This window comes from Tupaia chinensis, unplaced genomic scaffold (genome assembly GCF_000334495.1).
Source record: "Tupaia chinensis unplaced genomic scaffold, TupChi_1.0 Scaffold000536_1, whole genome shotgun sequence".
Lineage (NCBI taxonomy): Eukaryota > Metazoa > Chordata > Mammalia > Scandentia > Tupaiidae > Tupaia > Tupaia belangeri.
In genome coordinates, this window is record NW_006160049.1 from 480,219 (window position 1) to 491,962 (window position 11,744).

The window sequence follows — 11,744 nt, forward strand, 5'->3', positions numbered from 1 at the left end:
CCATAAGATAGCCATATTCTATTCCTATTGTTTGATTCCTTTCATATTCTATGACATTATTTATTGTTTTTCAGCATAAATACATCACAAATATATTTTCTACAATTCCTTTACTTAAATCTATAACAGCAAATCCTTCTGTAAAAGGAAGAATCCAGTACAGACTATATCTCATATCTTTGACAAGTTTATTTTACTGATATAAAAATATATAGCAAAAAAATCAAGCGAAATCTTTACATATGAAAATCAGTTTCATTCTCTGAAAATATAAAAATCTGAAGTTATTTCTCAACACTTGGTAATATATTATAGAATTGGATTTTAATTTTTGAAAAAAAATCAGTAGTAATAAAATTAAAAATTCAAAGATATAAACTAGAAAACAAGATTATTGATGTATATAAGTAAACCAATTTAACTTCTGTCATATTTTTAGAAAGTGCAGCTAAAGTTCATGGTCATAGACTAATATAAGAAAAAATTAAATTTACTTATATACTAGCAACTGAACTAAAGTTTTTAAAAGACAAAATGTGTAATCACTGAGAGCATTTTACTAATGTGTTTTTTTCAACAAAAGATATTGTTGACAAACTTTACAGATATAACTGATGGATTAGAACAATTATTTTAAAATATATAGTTATTAGAAGAAAATAATAAAATTGTATAAATATAGAACTTGAACAATTTTTCTTTCTCACAGTACATTTACAAATAATTAATCTATTACTTAGGATTTCTTAAAGAAATATTTTCATAAAATGTTGGAGTTTATACATAACTAACTTATTATTGCCCCACTTAGTTTTAGTGAATGGCAAATTATCTAGATAGATAAATAGAAATATATACAGATACAGATTGACATATAATTTATTTTGATTTAGTAATCTTGCTTGACTTAAGTGTTTTGAATTCTCAAGTGTTATTTACAATTAATAAAATTGGTCATTCATTTTCAAATTTTATTTTAATACTTAATGCCATCTTCACTCATAATTATGATGTAAAAATTTATAATTCTCTTAAGATGACTAAGTAAATTATTTCCCCCTTAACATCCTTACCAATAATGTGATATTCTTTTTCTTCCTCATACATGAGCATAAAATGATGTACTTTTTGCTTGTCATCCTTTTACTTCTTGATAAATTAAGTTTGCTATTATGTGAACTGTTCATACATTTTTTAATATATACATATTTGACATTTTTATTAACTTAAAAGTGCTTTTTGTTCATTTACAGAATTTCACCATGCCAATAGCATATGCTAAAATTATGCATTAGTTCATTTCTATGGCTATGTTATATTTTTATTTACAATAAAATTTTAATTTTAATATACTGATATAAAAAATTTTCTTCTAAAGGTTTGAATTATTCTCTTTAGGTGGAAGAGAAAAAGAGAATAGGGAAGGAAATTAGGAGAAAAATAGAGAGGTAAGATTTTTCTGGGACACAGTAATGGTTTTATTACTTGAAATCGTGTATAGTATTCTCAACTGGACTGATCTGAGATTTATTTCATGTTGAGTAAATTCTCTTTGTAAGACAAAAAATGTATAATCCTCAAATGTATAAAAAATAATAAATAAAAATTTAAAAAATAAAAATAAACCTAATTTTTTTAAATGAAATAAATAACTTTATAAAACAAAAAATATTTTGTGACCTGAAATATGATTTATTCTGGAGAATGTTCCAAGTGTACTTGAAAAAAATGAGTATTTTGCTTTCATTGGGTGGAGTGCACTGTATAAACCTGTTGGGTCTATTTGGTTTATAGCATTGTTGAGTCCTCTTGTTTCATTATTAACTTTATGTCTGATTATTTGATATGCATTTTTGAAAGGATAAGAATGATGTTTTTATATATGCAAAAAAAATCGAAAACTTAGGGCCAGTAGGTGGTGTGAGACACTGGACTCCCACATGGCTGACCACAGTTCAAATTTTGATCCTGGTGGCTTGCTTTCTCACTCTCCCTCTCTTCATGGTGGGCACATGTGCCCTATTGTAAACTAAAATAACAATAAGGATAAATAAAATCATGTTAAAATGTAAATTTCTATATTGTCTAAGTATCTTTCTGATTTTTCTTGTATATTTATGTTCATTCTCAAATTTTAATTGCTGACTTAAATCATTATATAATATCTATTACCAAAATGTGTATTTATTTATATTTATTTTAATACAAATATTTATTTATCTATATTACTAAAATACGTATTTATTTTATGTGACTAACATTTCAGCCAGAACTGACTTTTAAATCCATTTCAAATAAAACTACAACTTTTTCAAATATAATTTCTGCCTATGCTAGGTCATTTTAAAAACTAGTTAGTTTATTTCTTCCAAGAGAAAGAAAAAGAGATGCACTCCTGTGTGGTTTTCTCCATGACCCATCCTGATTCTCAGCTTGCCCACATAATGGGCATGTGCATAAGTACGTACAATGAGGCCTTAGGACACGAACAGAGAACCTTCCTGTGTCGGTCCACCCTCAGGCTCCAAAGTCATTTTTTTTTTTTCAGTTTACCAGAGGGTTGCATATGCTCACCAGAGAAAGAGAGAGAGAAAGAGAGAAAGCACCCTCCAATGGGGCATGGTCACATTGCAATTTCTTTTCTTTCATTTCTGCACCCTGTTGGGATTTGGGGCAGGCCTACATGTTTCTAAAGCTATTGGTGCTGGGATTCAAACTGTGAGGTTGTTCATATGGGTCCCAGTCCCTTAACCACCAGGCCCATGGGACCAGCCACTAGGTGATCTTTTTTTTTTTTTTTTTTTACTGAGGTCCAGTATGTGTCATGGTAATTAAGGTGACTGACTCCCACATGGTTTGAGTCCCGGTCCTGGCAACTTGTTTTCTCACTTTCCCTCTCTCTCTCTCTCTGTGTCTCTCTCAGGTGAGTGCATGTGCCCTAAAGTAAATTAAACATGTAACAATAAATAATACTTAATATTTTACTTGTCCCTGACACAGTATCTTATGTTAAAGTACATTTGCTTATTATTAAGCAAGAAATACTCATCATTATTTTCAAGTAATTTTCTAATACCACACATTATTCACTAATTTTTTTTTTTTGAGATTTTTTTGCTATAGGGCACGTGCATTTTCTAGAGACAAAGACAGAGAAACAAAATGTGAGAAATCACTCCCCTGGGGGATGGCCATACCAAAATCCCTTCTCCTTTATTATTCTCTGAGGATTTTGGGTACACACGTACACACACCCAGCATGAGTATTAAGCCTCCGGATCTGAGACTCGAACTGCTGTCAACAGCATGGGAGTCTAGCCATGTAACCATCACGCTATTGCTGCTTTACAAACTTATTACAACTCATGTTCATGATATAGATGGATTGATCATAAAGAAATTGAAATAAAAATGCTAGAGATATTGAAAGTGATCAATAAAGAGGGTTCTGGTACAGAGATAGAAAATCAGAATTGTTGCAATACCAGGTGTTCTCCCATATCAGGGTGTAGACCTCAACTTCATGGATTTGTTTCATATAACTTATGGAGGATGTTCAATTTTTTTCTCATAGCTCTGGTATATCTTTTACAATTTTTTTTAACCATTTCACATTATTATATACTTTTACTAATGTTTACACTATAAAAACATGCTATTGCTTTTACATTTACTATTTAATCACTTGCCATACTCTCATATGACTTACTTTTCTGGGTTTTTAAAATTTTATAGTCCCATGTCACATAATCAACAAAACAGAAAAATTCAAATATATATGATTATTTCCATTTGTTTTTCTTGTAAATTACAGAACATTGTGGAATAAAACTGGTAATGGCATATAGTCATATTGTAGTGGAGATAGATTTATTTTTTCATAGTTTAAATTATATTTACTAATATGTGCAGAAAAAAGTATTTTAATAGTTGATTATGTTACTTAAATTTTATTGGAAGCATTTGTTAGAAATATCTGCTGAATTTCTGAAATAACTTTTTAAAAATATCCCTGATTTTTTTGAATGTAGCAAATTATATTATTAACTACAATTTTCAGCATTACAGGAGACTGAATCTCCTTCCCAACTTAAACAATAAAATTCTGTGTGAAACTAAATTATTTTATATGCATTGGTAGACTAAAACCAAGAGATAGCAAGTAAAGAAAACTATTAGAAAATCTGCAAAATAATCAAATTCATATTTTTTCCTGTATATTTCTGCCCAATATAAAAATTTGAGTCTCTGCTTTGAGAGTTATAAAATGCTAAGGAGAAAATATATGACTTTGAAGGACCAGCAGTTGGCATAATGGCTATGTCGCTGGACTTTCATGTAGTCAACTGCAGTTCAAGTCCGGGACCTGGTGGTTTTAATTCATACCAGGCATGTGTACGTGAGTGCCCAAATCCTGAGAGGAGAATGGAGGAGAAGGAATTGTGGTGTGACCATCCCCCGGGTGATGATTTCTGGTTTTCTGTCTCCCTGTCTTTCTGGTGAGCACACACACCCTATAGCAAAAACCTCTCCAAAAAAGAAAATATATATATATGACTTTAAATTGATCCCAGTAGATGCCTAAAAATGCTAGAATTATAAAAGAATACCCCAGGTATTAAAATCAATACACATAACGGGGTACAGAGAAACTCTTGTTTTCTCCATTTTAATCTGGTTAGGAAAATAATAAAATCATTATTGAGAATTTATAACTACAAGGAGGATATCGTATATTTTTGTAGTCTAAATCTGTACTGTGCGGTCCACAAAGTTTCAAAAAGATTCATTCATAGAATTTAATTTGATGTACTCTCATATTGGCATGCCTCAAGCAAATCGCTAAAGCAGAAGTGAATAATCTCATGAGAAAAGCAACTTCAATCTGTGGTCTCAAAGAGATACAAAGTCCAATGAAACATGAATAATGTACAGTCAAAAGCTCTTAATACAAAAAGCAACACCAAATCATGTACAAATAAGAACCACTAAAAATAACAGGTAGTCATTGAACTATAATGATAAGATTCAAAACTGTGAATAAATATACATAAAGAAATAATAAAGGAATATGAAAATTTTAACAGCAAACGATTTAAAACATCGAGGAGTTAAAGGAAGAACTATACACAACACCAAACAACAAAATTGCTGTTTTCAACCAAAAAATAACAATGAAACAAATGATAAAACGGGTACGATAACGTAGTGGAGGATTATAAATGAGTTTCTTCCCTCTAATACAGTTCTCAGTCTTTTAGTGAAAGGAGTGTCTTTTGGTTCTTCTTATGGAACATAGTTGGGGAGGGATTAGGTATGTACTACACATACGATAATTTTACAGTTCAAATTTACATTTTTTGAAGTCCATTAATGCCAGATAATCTCTGCATCCCAACTTTATGAAATGTAGCCCACAGAAGTTTAAGTTACTTAGTAAGAATCAGAATTACCTGGCTATTTAAGATCCTCAGTTTCATCGGGATCTAGCCCATTGTACTTATTTCCTTTTTCATTATCCCTTTATTTCTCAGTTAATGCCCTTCCACATAAAAAAAATAGGAAAGATGATGGATTTAATAATTGTTGCAATCCAGTAACTCACACAATTAAAGATTGTTTTTATTTTCAACATCAGACCCCTGAATACAGAAAATAAGCGATTCTTTCAGGACTACTGTGGAACCTGTCTGTTCTCTGACTACAGCTCACATGAGGATAAAAAATACGAGCTTGTCATTTTCTCATTTTAACACTCAAGTGCACTCAAATAATGCAACTCACATCAGGGTCTTTATAGTCATAATCATTGCCATAATGGTCGAGTGCAGCAGCCACTCAAGTTCCCATGGTTTGAGCTTCAATTGCTGCATTATCATAATCAAACAAAGGTGATAGCTTTGCTTGATTGTGATGCCGCTGCATGCCATGGTTTACTAGGGTCCCATTTCTGATTGACAAGGAAATCAGCATTTTGGTCACACCAAAAGGCAACACCAAACTCATCCTTAAATTCCTTCTTTTGGGTTATCTTCCTGGGACAACTCATATAAATTCTGCAGTAATCTCAAACAAATCAGGAGATACATATCATACAGTAGTTTAAACATGGTAAAATTTATTATGAATAATTAACAACTATGATTTTAAAAACTATAAAATTTAAAGACATTGTATATATCATTATTCTGGAGCACAGGAAGAATACTCAAGGAAGGACAAACTTGGAAGGGATTGATCTCCCACTGATGGAATTGTGTTGTTAGCCACTGGATAGCAGAGAATTTGGCAGGTTTAGTCAGACGAGAATAACTCTGAAGCTCCTGGGGAAATAACAGACAACCTTCTGAAGTTTAAGCCATGTAGGAGCTTGATGAGGGAGTCTTGACAGCCTGTAGCTTCTGGTTTCTGTGTCAAGGTAGCAGAGAAAAGTCAATTGCTAGTCTAATACTGGGCTGCTAGGTGGCAGAAGACTGTATTCTGGGTCAGTGGCCAGGTTTTTATAGATATGTTCACACTCACATCATTCGCCTACCTTACCCAATATCAAAAATGTAGATCATACTAGTGTAATGTCCCTAAAGGGTCCTCTATTGAGAAAGTTTAACACTGTGCTCAAATTAAATGAGAAACATTTAAAAGGATTTTATTGTTTATTCTAGAGCATACATTGAAAGGTACAATGGGCATTTAGAGGCAATAAATTAATAACTAACCTACATATAATAATTTTGAATCTTTGGCAAAACAGTTACAAAAATTATTTTGTAGTTACAAAGGTTATGTTTTACTATCAATTCAGTGTTTTTCATCAGAATTATACATGGATTGCTATGGGCATTAAAAACTATAGACTCCAAATAATAAAGGTCAAAGAACATACGAGAGCGGTTGACCAATATATAATCTAAGTAAGACATTTAATAATAAGTAAAAGGGATAAGATTTGTAGGAATTCAGTTATTAATCACCTAATTAACATACTTAATCGAGGAAACAACTCCCAAACCTAAAACTCCATTGCTTTTAATGATCTTGGATATTTCTGGAATACTGTCATTCTTCCTTTCAATTTTCAGCTCTATTTAAGAACTCTCTAAGGCTTCCCATTAATAAACACAAGCTGTGGACCAGTCAGTGGTTTAGGGGCTAAGGGAACTGGACTCTACATGGCCAACTGTGTGGTTTGGGCCCCAAATATGGTGACTTGAAAAACACACTGGATGCACGTGCATACATGCTGAAATCTCTCTCTTTCTCTCTCTCTCTCTCTCGCTTGCTCTCACTCTCTATGGAGATTGTGTATGCCTTCTGGCAAAACTACAAAACAAAAAAGCAAGCTATTAATTTTGAGATGGTTAAGACCACATCTCGATATTTTCTTACAATACTTAATAACCTTCTATAAAATCAATAACTATACAGTGCACATTTAGAAACTTATGAAACTCCTTAAAGCATCTAACTAGGCATGATACAAAAAGTGAATAGTCGGATTCACAAAATAAGCCCCGACCCAAGAAACTGTAAAGCAGGTTTTTACCTTTCTATTCCTATCACTGTCATATATTTTAGCACAAGAATCTGCTGCTCTTAAATCTCACTGGAGTCTCTGGCAATGAAAGTCTCCTGGGATTTTCTAGACTTTTGGTTTCAGACCAGTCATTGAATATATGCATTTTGAAAGAAAACTACTGGATTGTTATAGGACCAGAGTAGAAATAAATTATTTGATCAGACATCTCTATATTACAAGAGTTCTTTCTGCACTAAGATCTTACAAGATACAATAAACTTCAGAAAGTTCTACAATAAAATGAACAAAACTTTTTCAGTCATAAGTCTAGACTGGCTTCAGAGGTCTCAGCTCAATACAAAAACAGGATTATTCTTTGGGTATAGAAGTGTGTCTTCCTGATGCCATTTTTCCCCCCTGTGAAGATGTTGGCAGTAAATATTTTAAGCTTTTTAAGCCACGTGATGTCTATTCTAATAATTCAACTTAGTCCTGTAGCAAGAAAACAGCCATAGAAAATTCATAAATGAGTGAGTATGACTGTAATCAAGTAAATCATTACTTTAAAAATATGGTGGCTGGACTGGGCTTGCAGATCAATTTATCAAAGCTTGTTTATATGATTTACTGTCTGAAATAAAAGGCCCAGTTTACCGATCAGACTGAATGTTGGAGAAGAGGACAATTCCAGGAGAGTTATGATATAATGATTACAAATACAGGTTCCCCACAGAACAAACTAACCCATGTGATGGGCTGAACTTCAGGCAGGAATGTTTATCATAGAACATACTGTGCCAAAATCAACTGAACTATAGTTTTACAGAGACTATTGGATTGTGGCTGAGGCTATAGATGTGGGGTCATGTAATGGCACTACCCAAGACCAGGCAACTAAAGGTAGAATAGAGGCCACAGATTGTGAATGGGATGGAAGTTGTTTTGATCATCAGCCTGTCTGAAAGACATTATATAACAATGTCCTCACATTAGAAATGAAAAAAAAATCTAGTATGACAAAAGTGAACAAGCATGTGCATCTAATTCCATACGCATCTTGACAGTAAACTATTACAAAAAATGTGAAATTCTAAAAGTTATCTGATAGAGGAGGACTGAATCTACACGGTGTCTAGGATTATTACAGTTAGAGAATAATTAAGACAGTGTGGTAATGGTGAAATTATTTACATTTACATGAATGGAACAGGATAAAGTTCCCAGAAGTAGAACTGCACACTTAATGATCAACTGATTTTCATGAAATTTTCAAACCAAGATAATGAGAGAACAAAAATCTTTAGAGAATATTTACTGGAAAAACTGGGTAACTCTATGGGGAAATATTAAAAAGTATTCTATAAATATTACAAATATTGTACCTAAAAATATAAAACTTACAGAACAGTAAAACAATCAATATATTTCTGGTGGACAGACCTCAGCATCATAGTAACACAACTGGACAATCACAGGAGGGTCCTAGGTGGGCTACCCCAGGACACCTTGTAGATGCAGAGTTCATGTGTGTGCTTATGATCTGAACTGGAAGAGGCTGGGAATAATTTGCAGCCTTCAGACCCTATTGGGAGTGCTGTTTCTCTTTCTCTCACTGCCTTTCTAACTCATGGAATAAATAAATAGATAAAATAGTGAAAACTTATTCTCTGGATAATTCTATTAGAAATGGAAAATGGTAGTAGATGTTATATTAGCAACCAATACCTCTGCTCATCACTACCTTGTATAATGTATGTATACAGTATAATACAATAATGAGAGTACAAATAACAATAAATTAATAAGATTTTTAAAAGACTTAAGAACAACAAAAATAGAGTAAACACTAAAAATATCATCAACATTACTAGATATTATTAGTACAAAAGAAGTTAAATATGAGAAGTGGTAGCTTAAACATAACTCATCATTACATACGCACTAGGATTGCTAAAATTAAAAAGATTGATATTATTCAAGGTACGTGAAGACATAAAGCAACTGCAACTCTCATATATACAAATGGGAATGTAAATAGTACAACTTTGTAAGGCATTTGTTTAGTTATATCTCTACATGTTCTGGAATAGAAAAATATATATATATTCATCCCAAGATTTGCACTGAAATATCCACAGGATTTTTATTTTCCCCCCAAAACCTGAAAGTGACTCAAATGTTCATCAACAGGTAAAAGAATGAATAATGTATGTCCTTTAAAATGGAATGCTCTATTGCAAGAGATATAAATAAACTACTGATACTTATAACAACATAGGTTAATACCAAATTAATTTAAGTGAGTTAAAATAGACAAGCAAATGGGTCCAGCAAGTGGAGTAGTGGTTGAGACCACTAGACTCCCACATGGCCAAATATGGTTTGAGTTGTAGACCTGGTGGCTCTCTCTCTCATCAAATAAATAAATAAATAAATAAATAAATAAATAAATAAAGTTAAGTAGAATAAATAATTCTAAAAAAAAAAAATAGATAAGCACAATAAAGTACGCATGAAATGATTCCATTTTAAATGCAAACTAGGGTCAGCCAGTGGTGTGGTGGTTGAATCCCACATGGCTGACTATGTGGTTCAGGTCCCAGATCTGTCAGCTTAAAAGAGATATTGGGAGCATGTGCATATTTGCTTAAAATTATAAGAAGATAGTGGAGGTGAAGGGATTGTGCCATGGCCATCTTGTTAGGTGGTGCTTTCTTACTTTTCTTCTGTCTGTTCATTTCTCTAGCAAGTACATGCACACTATAGAAATTTTAAAAAAAATTAAAACAAAAAAATGCAAACTAATTAAATTTTTATGAAATAAATATGGAACTAGGGACACTAAAAGATACTACAAAAGACATATGAAATATTTCAAGATGATGGAAATGTTTGGTATCTTAACCGCAGTGGTGATTTTCTCAGTATACATAACTTATTAAATTATTAAGATATGCTTTTAGCAGATGAATTTTATGAATGCAACTCTTCCTAAACCAGTTGAATAAGAAAATAAGTAAGAGAAATTCACTCAAAATAGATTAAAATGTTAATATAAGACCCAATGCTACAAATCTAGAAGAAACCTTTGGGTGAAATGACCATGACATTGGTTTTAATAATGACTTCATGAATATGACACCAAAGGCACAGGTAACAAAGCCAATAATAAGCAAGGCTGACTCTGTATCAAGCTAAAATGTTTCTGCATAGCAAAAGAAACAATCAACAGACAAAGCAATCTACTAAATAAAAACATATATTTCCAAACAAAAATATCTGATATGAATTTAGTTCCAAAATATCTCTATATAAGGAACTCTTTTTTTTTTTTTTTTTTTTTTTTTTTTAACAGGGGAAAGCGCAAACGCAGTCCCCCACTACCACTACCACAAATTATGCAGTCGAGTTTCCCACATTTGGGGAAATCGCAGGGGTCAGCACATCCGGAGTGCAATGGATAAACCTCGCCCTGGGAAAACCACCTTTGTGATCATGGTATCTCCCCTGCCAGGTAAGTATATAAGGAACTCTTACAACTCAACAGTAAAACTAAAAATTACCTTATTGAAAATCAATGCAAGTTTGAACATTAATTTCTCCAAAATAAACATATAAATGAAAAACAAGTATAAAGAAAAAAAAAAAAAAAAACTTCTGTTCCTAATTACTGGTTTCAACGGTCTCCCAAAAAGTTCATGTGTTGAAATTTAGTTGGTAATTCTACCTGCACTGAGAAGGTGGAAACCTAATCCCATTACCAGGTGAGAGATGGAGCCTTTACAGAGGGATAAAGATTAGCTAAAGTCATCAGCTTAATTGACCCCTGGCAGCTTTATAGGAAGATAGACACATGAATAATGAACACAGACACACAGCTCTAACATTTTCACCATGCATTGTGCCATCTCAGAACTCTGTCCCAACTAACAAGAAGATCCTCGCCAGTTATGGCCCTTTGACTTTGGACCTCCAAAACTATGAACTAAATATACCCCTGTTCTTCATAAATCACCCAGACTTGGTTATTTCTATTATTCTAAACACAAGGAACTAAGACACTAGCCATCAGAGAACTGAAAATCAAAACCATAATGAAATATCACCTCAACGTTTGTCCAAATATCTATTACCAAAACCAAAACCAAAAACCTGTATGTCTTAGGAAGGATGTGTTGGTAGGAATTTAGAATGCAGCCACTATTAAAAACATCACTGAAGTTCTCCA

General features: G+C 32.5%; 1 non-coding gene across 1 annotated transcript; it reads right to left on the bottom strand.

The window, feature by feature from the left end:
- Window positions 1-10,868: 10,868 nt before the first annotated feature.
- Window positions 10,869-11,038, bottom strand: LOC114009442 (U1 spliceosomal RNA). The gene has a single exon (XR_003550853.1). It is a non-coding gene; the product is annotated as a U1 spliceosomal RNA (small nuclear RNA).
- Window positions 11,039-11,744: the final 706 nt, after the last annotated feature.